Genomic DNA, 12633 nt, shown 5'->3' on the forward strand with positions numbered 1-12633 from the left:
TGTGAAGGATCCCCTCATCAACAGCAAGACATCAATGGCTGTGCCAGGTTGTCATTGTGGAGTGGTGCTCTGGTGATTATCAGTGAATTGACAATGATTAGTGACTCACTGTTGCTCATTCTTAATCCAGCCCACTCCACCACTGCTTGTACTGCCTTGTGGGAAGCAAATCTAAGCACATGCACAGGAAGAAGCCTCAGTGTTATTTTGCTGGCAGCCTTCCAGAAACCTCCTTTGCACTGTAGCTGCTTGTCTGCTACCCATGGAGTTTGCCATCTGGCTAAAATTTTCTTCCAGCCTTATGGGGACTTCAGAGGGTATACACTCTGTACTAATGCGGAATGGTCAAAAAGATAAAAATTATTTAAGCCAGTGATGTATGAGATCTGCATGTTATGTGATACAATGCTAGTGCATATGTGAATGAAAAATGGACCTGCCGGCAAGAACCACTGCAGTCAGTCTCCTGAGGAATCTCCCAGTGCTGAAAAGGTCACCTCCCATGCAGTGGTACTTACATCAGCATCCTTAAGAAGGGACCTAAAACTAGAAAGGTTTATTTAAGTGCCTTTGCTGCTGCTGCAGGCTTGAAGCCACACAACATGCAGACAACTGTAGATGTGCACAAGCTGTTTTCTTTGCCTTGACCTCTGTACACTATTCCAAGATTGTTCAAAATGTAGACCAGGTAGAAGAGTGGTGTGATTCCTGCCTGGCCCATGTACCTTAGCTCACCCCAGCAGATACAGCAGAATTTAAACAGCCTGTAGGCCAGAAGTGCCCTCACCAGGTATCACTATCGCATGAAATCAAGAGAGGAGGAGAGTAAAAGTGCAGGTTAGAAACGAAGGGGAGTTCAGCTGCAGAAGTTAGAAGGACTTCTAACAACCTGAGCTGGTCAAGCTGGAAAAGAATCTGCCAGTGGAAGTATCTGAGGCTCACTGTGGCTGTCTCTCTCATGCTATAAAATCTGCCTCTTTCCTACTATCCCCGTCTGCCTCTTGTCATACCAATATATATCCTTCATGAAGCTGGCCAATAAAACCTGAGCTTCCTCTATGATTAAGCACTCAAGGTGCAAGTAAAAGGACAGCTAATATATTTTCAACAGACTATTTTTTAGAAGCTGCCTATACAAATGGCAGTCTTTCTAGTCTAGCCCTCATATCTGAATCAATAATTCTCAGAAACCAAAAGAAAGGCAAAAACATACTCAACAGCATTATTCCTGGAAAGGAAGAACATTTCTGATACTTGAATGAATTTATAAGACAAGGCAAAGTGTTCTACAATCACTTTGAGAAAAAGGGGTAGGTCTGCTAGGGTCTCTAGTCTTTGACTTTGCTCTTCATGCCAAACATATTTTGTCACATTTGCTCTCATTTCTTTGAGCTGTTTCTGGCAAACTGAGCAAGTTCTGCTTACTGCAGCTATACATCTTGAACAAACATGAAGCTGTTTATACGTAATGTTTTGACGGATGAAATGAAAGCTGGCATTTCAAGGCACATTTCAAGTGTTTGCATCCAGGGTTCTTGGCACACTGGTGCATCCTGCAAAGAAAATATGGTTCTGCCTCGATACCATGGAAAACCTCAGCTATATTTAATGAGTGGCCACAGGTAAAGTGGCATCCACACAGCTTAACACTCTGTCCAGGTGCCCAGGCATGTACTAAACTGGGCAGCATGTCCACTTTACAGTGCAAGGCAGCTGTCTATGCCTGAAGGAGACCACACCTGCTAGGCTGAGAAGAAAATCTGTTATAAAGGTGAAAGGGTACCTCCCAAAAGACTTTTGGACATCTCTCTGGTGTCTTTATTTAGGTTTTTACTTTCTGTGGTGACTATTAGAGTTAAAAGGAATCCCCTCTCCTTCTGTCCTTTCTCTCACTAAAGTCCTTGTCCACATGTCTTGTAGGCAAAAAGACAACTGGGATCTACTCTTTTTTATGCATGCTAATTTCTTGAGCTTTCATACTTCTGTTTCAGGAGAGAACTGGACTGTTGACATTTCTTGTCAACTGAGGCATGAGATAACATGGGACTGGGTTGTGTGACTTGTGGTGTACCTGGCATCTTTGGGCTGCATGACTTTGGATGTGACTCCAGGGACTATCCCTTGTGTATAGGTGCCTTTCTGGTTAACACATCCCTGGGCTATTGCATAGTACTGTGGTCTTCTGCTCAGTGACATCAGCAGCTAGTCAGCAAGCCACAGACTAGGCTGATCAGCAACGGCACAGAGTGTTGAAGTGCAATGGACACCTTGGCTTTGTGCTGCATAAAGGGGCAGAGCAGATCACGTGGTGAGGCAGGAGTCAGTTACAAAACTTGTACAGTGTGTGAGGTGTGATGGGTCTGCTGAAGGCTGTCACTGCTTACTGTCAGTATCTGCTCCATGGTCCTTCATGAGCAGCTGCAGCAACTGAGAAACCTCACGCTTCTGCTTCTGACATCACTTTGAGGTCACTATATCCTAGCACCAGGCTGCACCAACAAGCGTCCCAAGGACGTGTGCTGTGTCTGTGCTCCTCAAACTTGCTAGGGCAGGCTCTCCTTGTGCTGCAGTTGAACCAAGGGACAAAACACCCATTGAAGATAATGAGGACATGGGTGAGCCCACTTCCCATATGGTGCCTGTCAACCACGTGCTTAAGAAACATCTGATATATTTTTATTTTGATTGTGTGCTCAGTGTAAAGATTGAGACTGGTAAGTCCTGAATGTAGACCTTAAGAAATTCCCAAGTTTTGTATAAATATCCAGCTTCGTTCTTTTGTGAGAGAGCCACATGCCACCATGAGAACTCCTATGGTTTTGGGTGCAACTTAGAGAAGCCATCTGCTTTAATGCATGCTTATAGCACTCCGTGGCAAACCCTGTGACTCCTGTCAGTGCAGTATTTGTTTACAAAAACCCAAATTTAGTGGCAGGTCACTTTGAATTTCTGATGAATAATTGAGAAATATTAAGGTTGAGCCTTACATTTTTTGCATTTCTGTGGGTTTTGTATGGCTTTAGAATATCTGCCACCACGGCAGCTTAGTCATTGTGAAGCTGTAATGCTATTACCATTATTGTAAATTAAATTTACACTTCTTGTTTGAAACATAAACAGAAAATCTTTTACACAAGACTTTAGCCAAGAGTGCCACCTTTACAGTTAAAATACTTCCTGTAATAAAGTTGCTACAATATAAAATCACTGGAATTATAAGAGATCCTGATATGTATTCTCTATTGATTAATATCTTGTTACATGGTTCATTTCAGTTTAAATAGGTCCCTGAACTTCAGGTTGATGACCAAAATTTTAAAATGACATTATAGTGGACAGGATTTATCTGTTATGAAAAAAGCTTACCATTTTATGTCACCTTGACTTTGAGCAAATGTATCATATTATAACTCAAATTGTTCAAAGTACAATGGAGCATAAAAGAAAAATGATTCTGAAGAAGGCACAAGCACAAATTGACTTTCATGCTTCCTAAGGACAGAGGCTCAAGGAAAATGTGGAACATCATCTTTGTTGGTTTGCTTTTAGTTTCTGGAGTTGTTTGGGGAGTCCTCTAACACTCATGGATTGCACTTGGGTGGACTGGATGTAAATAACTTATGGCTTAGGAAAGGTGCAAAAAACAAAGAGACTTTCCCAAAACTTATTTCTGTTGTAGTAAATTGCTGACAGTGTCACCACAGCAGAGACCATCTTGTGTTTTCTTATGCTAACAGTAACAGTCAGGAAATTTTTTCTTGGTTTACTGTTTCATAATTACTATATTTCTTGTATTAATCCTAATTTGCATATTAGTTTGTGAGCAATAAAGGTCTGATAGAGGACAGGAATATGCAGCTATGTTATATATAGGAAACAAGAGTGAATTTAATATAATTTATTCTATTCAGAATGAAAATAAATATCTCAAATGGGTAAGTATCTTGAGTGGACAAAAGTCTTCATTTACTTCCACGGCACCCATAGTGGTTTCCCACTCTGCTGCCTAAAGCTCAAACTTCACAGTTAATAATAAACATCATTGACTAAATGATGACTGCAGTTCCTCTGCTAGAATCACAAGCAATCGCTTATGTTCCAGCCAGTGCTATTCTTCCTTCAGTGCATTCATTCACAGAGCACTCTATATTACCAAACCCTCTGCTTGATCACCAGCTTCAACCACTAACTCACTTAAAGCTGTAAACATTTTCCAAATAGTTGTGAAACACCTAATAAACCTGTGCGCTCTTCTTGTGCTTCAGTTAGTCATTGCCTATTACCATAAGAAAAAAAAAAGAAGGACTTTGACCTCTAGAATAGAATTTCAGGGGCGATCTCATCCAGAACGTCTGAAAAATGTGTCACCTCAAGCCACTAACCAATTTAACCTTTACTGTGTTTCATACTTAGCAGGGAAAACAATTCCCTCTAACTGTATCCTAAGGGTACAGGAGATACTGATATCACTTACAGTGTATTCTGGCAGATAAGGTTTCATTTTCATCTTTGGCATTTGAAGATCTTAGTCTAATGACACTGTATAAAAATGGTGATCTCTTCTGCAGTAATTTCCAAAATGCTAATTCAGTAATGCAAAAAGTGACTGGTGGTGAGCTTCTGAATGCGGTTCATTTGTCTACTGTTTAGAAAATGTTTTCTTGATTTCTTAATAAATAGGTGTCTGAGTTAAGTCCTGGAGTGTTAACCAAAATAGTTGTTAGTAATCTGAGAAAGCCTAAAGGTTGTTTGAAAGACTTGCGCATTATTTTTTCAAAATGGATTGGAACAAACTCTTCTCATGCTGTGTGTCAGTCCTCCAAATAGTATAAAATGTCTGTAAGTCCTGAAATGCTGTTTGAATCATTTCTCAGGGCTATGCTTACAAAGCATCTGTTTTAAAAGTTAATGTTAATCAAGGCTTAGTTATAAGTGAGAGAAAAACACAGCTGAATAACTACTCAGAATATCTTGTTAATCTAGATAGCTTGTGGCTTATGTCATGCTTCTGTTCCAATGAAATTATATCTCCTCCTGGATTATTTTCTACTTTCTTGTAGTCTAAGAAAGTTTACCATAGAGGCAATAAACTTTTAATGATAAATGCAATAGGAAATTGTTTTCATTCCAAATTTATTTATCTTCCTGGCAGTGCCAGGCACACACCAGCCACATAACATAATTTAACGGCAAGCTGCGCAACAGAATGGGAGTCACTGGAGGAAGCCATGCACTGGTTGCGCAGTGCCTTAAGCAAAGTCTTGTGAGGGCATGCCTACCTGTTTGTTTTGCGTCTGCCCATCCAAAATACTGTATGTTACATTTCCATCTCGACTAACTGATTAATGAAGGCTGAAATAATTGATGATGAATGTAACAGAAACCTGGTGCAAGTATGGAGGTTAACAAGTTTATCTTATTTCTCACCATCCATTATCTGTGCATCTCTGATATTAATTAAGTAAACTGCCAAATCAAGAATTGAGTAAGTATAACCTAAAACCTATGAATGTTGCAATATTCCAATTATATTTTTCACAATGTGAAAGATTTTGGTAAGTCATTGGTCTGATTACGGAAGTGCGAGTGTTGCAGGTCCGTTCCCTGGGAATAATTGTATCTTTATGACTCCCTATTATTAAGCAGTGATACTGTTTAAAGGCCAGCAAAATAATTATGTTGTTTTAGTTCAGCCTGGGTGCTGATGTCATTCTTGTCAAAGTGAATGTGAAAAAATCAAACTGGGAGACAGGCTTCAGCATGACTCCAGTTCCTGTTCAAGTGACAGTTGAAGGTGCTTAGGATACCTCAGGAAATACTTAGCAACCTGGTGAACCATGTTCAGAACCTGGAGAAAAGAGAATCATTCTCATCTCCAGTTCTAAAGAAATTGAAGAAAAACAAATCTCTCTTGTTATTAAAAACAAATTTCCCAAGAGCATCTGGACTTTCCAAATGTTTAGCATGTGAATGACTCACCAGCTTTATGCTAAGATACCATGCTGTTATTTCAAAACCAAAATATCAGCTTTGACATTTTTATATGTTGCACAGAGATCCATAGTCTTTCTCATTATTATATATCATTTCAGCTCTTAAAAATCTAAAAGGAAGCTTGGACTAAGCATGATGCTGATTTTGAATCTAGAAAGGTCTGTTACAAAAAGATTTTTCTCTGACAAACCATTTGGCAGAGGAATGATATTTTAAAAAGTTTTTATCTTTCTTGTTTGGCCAGACTCTCATATTAGCTGAATTGTACTTGTTGCAGAATTTGAAATAGGAAGAAAAAAAGTTATCCTTTTATTCTAGCTAGCTCAGGACTTAGCATGGACCAAAGGCTGCCCTAAGCTGGGCTAATTAAGATAGTGTGCTCACTGGGTCTTGCTAGAAAACAATTCAAAACGATTCCAACACTTCTTGTCAGGAGGCCTTAACTGCATCGAAACATCATTTTTAAAGGGGGTGAGAGGGAAGGAAATATTTAAAGTATTTTATGTATATACAGATTCCCTTGTTTTGAGAATTTTTACCACTATGAGTGGTTTAAAGGAGAGAGAGGGCTTTGCTTTTGGTGCTTGCATAAAAAACAAAGTAAAATGCCAATTTTCATGCATAAGGAATTATATGTGCATGAGGAATATATACTTAAACTCTCAGTGCGGTCATGCAACTCTTACTTGGAATAAACTAAATGATGAGTCTTCTTGAATGGCCAGTACTAGACAGGAGAAAGTAATCTAAGCCACAGAAGGAAAAGTACATTCCTTAGACTCATCTATTACTTGTGATAAATAAAGAATGAACTTGTTATTTTTGTTACAGTGAAGCATGAATTTTCAGATAAAGAAAAATTTAGTCCCCAGAAATTTCCAGGTCTTCAACACAGGGTGATATTTTGGTTGGCGTAATAGAATGAGCAGGGCTGAAGTACCTTCTGTAACAACATCTGGGGATCTTTTGGTTAACTCACCTTAGACTGACATCTAAATGATCTAAGGATCAAGAAGAAAATGGGAATATAAGGCTTCCTTATCTTCACAATTTAGTGCTAAAGTTGTGTTATAAAATATGGCCATATACACCAAGTCCAGAGAGAATGATTTTCAACGTATGGAGACCTACATCACAAATACAGGCATTCTCTGTGTATGTGCTATGTGAAATAAGAAGCTCTGGACTTGTTATGCACCATTTTTCATGATAAACTGGAATTTTTCTTGAGCCACATGGGCTCGTTGATTTTACATTTCCCTGGGTTTTCTCCAAATAGAACGAAGGCTACATTTTACTGTATCTGTATTTGTAACTAGCACAGATATCAAATGATTTCTATTTGTTTCATTAAGAGCTGTGACTATAGTGGCATGACCCAAGAATGCAAAGTCTGTCAAGCAGCCACTAAATTACATTTCTTGTCCTATTCCCAAAAGGCCTTGCCTCACACACCTGAACACGTGTCTACAGGCTGGAATAAAACAGGTGTAGGTAGGAGAAAAGACCAACCTTCTCTCAAAAAGCTATACCATTTACTGGCAGCGTCCTATCAAAGTAGGCTAGAACTTTTTAGCTACACTTTAATATGATGGGTGGACTGGTTATAGAGATATAATCACTGTAACTTCATGATCCCCCTGTATATGGTCATTGCTACTTTTCTAAATAAATAATTGAATAAGAGAGGGACTGCAGCCCCTCTCCTGGGGAACCAACTGCATTTCTTAAGCCCTGAAAATCCCTTTGCCTTCCCTGCTCCTATGCCTGCTATCCATTGCAGGCCATTAGGTATACAGTTCCCTCTCAGTAGCTAATGAGACTTAAATAAACATACTGAGAGACGAACACGGCCTCTACAGTTTAATAAATGATGCTGATTCTGGTCTCAATTACGCTGGTGTAAATCTGGAACACCACCACTGTTTACAGTTGAGTTACTCTAGATTTATATCCGTGCTGAGTTTAGCCCATAGATTTCATTTTTTTAACCTTCTGGAATTTTATCCCTGTGGTTTAAGCCATTTTTAAAACCCAAATATGGAGATAGTTTAGCAGATCCTGTTGCGTACCTAATTTTTTCCATATCTCTTTGCATACTGCAGCTCCAGCTTTATTTTTATCTGTTTTTAAACCTTACTCTTCCAATAGTCAAGGAACCGATAACATTGTACTGATAACTGATAAGATAACATTACATATTATAATTAGAAGATCAATGCTGCTTTTCTTAGAAAAAGTCCTTTAACTCTGCCCTTGTACTTTTGGCTGCAAGTAATGTGCAGCCCAAGTTTTTGGGAGTAGTTTTATATCTGGTTCATGATTAAAATGATTTGATGGATGGAAGAAACACAATGAATCTTAAACTAGCCAGAGGAACAAAGTACTGTTTTGTTCTATAAAACAAGTAGTTCCAGACATACTATGATCACATCACCAGTGTTATAATGAACAGGTTGTTCAGCATCTGCCAAAAACCAAAGGTGAGTCAATGGAAAAAAGACGTTAACAGGGGAGATGTAGCCAGTCAGCTCACAGGCAACATAAATCTTTGAGTTAAGTAGCTTTCTACCAGGATTCCTTTTAGGCTGAAATACTAATAAATGACAACACTTTCTACAGAAACTGAGTAGCCTTCCTTTAGGTTGTTCTTAGCTCAGAGTATGAGTACCAATAACTATATGCAGTACAAAGAAGGAAATTTCTATGCATTTTAATTCTAAGATGCATTAAATGTTATGATTTTAACCTTGTTTGAAGCTGATTCATCTCAGTAATGCTTCTTGAAAGTATTAGAATTTGGTGAAAAAAGGCAATATGAATTGGTGTAGTAAATGTATGAGGAAACAGGAATCTTGGATTGCATGAGTCTTGAGAACGTAAAATATGAAGGTGTTCTGAGCTGACTTTGGGTTAAATGCAATTGCCAATCTCGATGAAGCAATGATCTTTAGTAGTACTGAGGACAGGAATCCATATATCTTGTAATCGTTACCCGTATCTTCTTGATATAATAAGAAGAAAATGTGTGTGGGAAGGGGGAGGGGGAAGAAGATATAAAAACCTGTGCAACAGAAGCCATTTAAAAGACAAGATTTGCCAACTATCGTTACCATAGTTACCTTGCATTATAATTATAGGAGAAAGATCTGTGGTGGTCTTATTTAACCATGTGTGGGACGTATCAGTGATTTGATGATGACCCCTGTTCTATGAAGTTGAGACGAGGCATACCTTCTCTCAGCACATCAGACTCAGGGAAATGAATTAACAAACATTAAAAAGTCAACCTGTCAGCATAATAATGATAAATTATGTTTATTTCAAGACATCTGATCACATTTCCTGGAGATGCAAGACTGAAAATTTCTTAAGAACAGTAAAGAAAGTTAGCTGAGTGCTGTAGTGTTAATTTTCAAGCCCACTAAGTCAGGTTGTGTGTTCCAAGAGAACTGATGCACACTCCTACAGAACTAAAGTACTCTGACAAGTCTAGATTAACTTTGAGGATTGAATAGGAGTCTGTTAAAGTTATATGTGTAAGCCTCCATGGTTCTTTGTTCTTTGTATTCGTAAACTAGTAATTCCTGAGACATGCATGCTGTCTTCCTACAGCTCATCTCTTTGGAGATATTTTTGATGTGTTTATCTTGTGAAGAAAAGAACTGAGGATTTTCAGAATAAACTTGACAGCATAGGAGAGCACGTGTTCTCCAGCTCTTCTTCCTTTCCATTCGTACTGGCCCAGCACTGGTGTGGGGCTTGGAAGATGTGGAAGTTCTGGCAGTGCCATACCCTTTTACATCCAAATTCTCCTTTGTATGTGCCTGGTACAACCCATGGACTGGTTGTAGATAATTTGTCTTGCCGTTGCTCTACCATTATCCTGGAGACACTGAAATATAGGACTGCAGAAAGCAAAGATACATGCTAACTCATGTGCCTAGTAACTGTTACTCATACAAACCCAAAGATGTAAACCTCTTGAACTTCGCCTTGTACGGCCTGGGAAGAACTCTTTAATCCTTCCTGACTGGTCAGTGCCCCAAGTTGATCCTTTTGGAAGCTGCCTCTTACATACAATTATGAAAAACACACAGCTGGGTAAAATGTAAAACTGTACTTACATGAGAGAGGAACTGTTTTGTAGCCTGTGGCTTCTGAGTCACAGCTGCATTGGACTTTTTAGATGCTGTAGATATATTTACATTGTGCTCAAATAACTGACCTTGGTAGAAGCTGGCTAATTTGGGACCTGCTGACATCACCATCCTGGCAGCTCAAGCTAGCTACCCTTGCATTTATCTGCTTCTGGGGCAGATTTTGCAGCCTCCTTTGGGCTTGCAGCTGCTTCTTCTACCACTGACATCAGGACCTGAAATAAAGTTTGCAATTACACTAGGTGTGTCTTCAGGGGTTGGAATGCATCCCTTCCTTTAACTATAAACATAAAACACTCTGTGCCATGTTGTGACTCACGATGAACTTTCTGTCAGTTTGGCATTTTCTGTGGAAACACCATTACTTTTTTGTTAGATCTCTTTGTTTCCCACAACTTCTTCCTGAGAAAAGTGAACCTGACTGTATTTCTGTTTTTCTACCCAGAACACTCACTTCTAACACCCAAATCATGGCATACCTGTGAAGCAAGGAAACACAACAGTTCTGTTTATTATAAAGAGAAGAGCTCCTTGGTTTACATAAGGTTTTATAGGGCAATCTAGGGCATTGAACACGAGCCACCTCCCGCTTGATTGGCTTTTAGGCTCTCATCATGGCTGCAGAGGAGGAGTTATCACAACGAGTTCTGCCGCTTCCCTGTTCTGAGCTGGTTTGTTGTAATTCTAGCCTGATTTCCAATTTTCATTTAGGTCTACATTAAAGTTACCCTGAAATATATCTACCCCCCTCCTCCCCAAACATTTTGACATGTTAGAAAAAGTCCAAAAATCATTTTGCATGTTATTTATTTTCTGCTCTGCCACAGACCCAGAGATATCAATTGTTGAGATAGTCCTACTTGTGGGATGGATTTTTTAGTTAAACTGAAGTAATTCTTGATTCTGATGGGCTATGCCAGCCTACATATACTGATAATCTGACCTGTAATTTGTTTGTTCTCTATATACTGAACATTCACTCACCCTACACCTAGAAGGAAGGGCAGAAGTGGGAAGGAAATAAAGACAGTCTGACATTTTTTATCTTTTTTTACTCTGCAAAACAATTCTTAGTCTACTCACATACTGATACACCAAAGAAACCAGTAAATCTTCAGTATGTTTCAGGTAGCATTTTAAACTTTTTCCTTTGTGTTGAAGGGATTAATCACAAAAGTGCAATACTTTATGGCAGTGAAAAAAATATATTGATGGAAATTATTTTCATTGGCTCGTGTTGTCTTTTTAGTCTCTGTAACATGATTAAAACAACTCAGAGAAGCAAACCATGCAACCTCACTATGCTTCCTGAAGCCTATCCTTTCTTTACAGAGCAGCATTTATTGCCTGGAGAGGAGATTAACTAAGGACTGGAAACACCCAAATATTTCATACTTGCTGCATGACCATGGAGGCTGCAGAATCTCTAAAGTCTTGATACTATTTCTGTAATCTTCTGTGAAGCCTAAAAGCCTGAATATGTGAAAAAGACCTTTTAGTTAATTTTCAGTGGGGGAGGCTGTAGCTTTTGACTGATGTCCCACATGCATGAACTACAAAATTTAAGCCAATTAAGCCTATTCTCCAGGTATCAGCCTTGATGGAATATAGAGAGCGGGGGAACATCTCTCGTTTTGAATAGCCTCCATTTTACACGACATAAGTGGTAAGTATCACAGATTCTTCTGTGCTAAGAAAACAGTGTAAGAATAAGATGTAACTTCATTTTGTCTCCATGTTGAAGTGCCTTTTCCTTTTTTATCCATAGCAGTAATGTAGTAATGAACATGAATAATTAATTATCACTGTAAAGCCAGACGCTAAATTGTTTCACAAGCAAACTGTTTATGCAAGTGAAATAACAGGCACTTAAACTCATTTTGCATATATATACAGTGCCTAATATTAACATATTAACATGGATTAAATGTTGTGGTTTCAGCCGTTTGGACATGAGGAGGCATATGCACAAAGTAGCTTGCTGGTACAGCTCCAGCCCAAAAGCTCACACTGGAAGAAACCAGCCTCACTGAGCTGTCTGATTTTGAGAATTGGAACTTTTATTTTTATGGGAATCTTTTTGAAATGCATGTTCAGGATTTAATCCAGTAATGCTGAAATGGGTAAAAAAGCTTAGTGATTCATTGGTCCACTCTATGAGAATTATTGTTACACAAGAATTCACAAGACTAGAATCTTAAGTTTGAAACTTTTCTGTGGGGTTGATAGCAGTGTCCAATTACCTAAGGCAAGAATGTTTATTGAGGTGAGACAATGTCAAACATCCAGCACCTGGAATCTCAGTAAGATTTAATTATTTTTTTTTCCACTTCACTGTCTTCTATTTTACTCCTACATCTGCAGATTTGAATATTCAAGCACAAGCTGAGAGTGGGAGTACATTATTTTGGGCTACTGGTATTTGGTTTGAAATTGTCAATCAGCCTACAGTCAGTATACAGTCAAGAACAAATACTGC

This window comes from Falco cherrug, chromosome 5 (assembly GCF_023634085.1).
Source record: "Falco cherrug isolate bFalChe1 chromosome 5, bFalChe1.pri, whole genome shotgun sequence".
Classification (NCBI taxonomy): Eukaryota; Metazoa; Chordata; class Aves; order Falconiformes; family Falconidae; genus Falco; species Falco cherrug.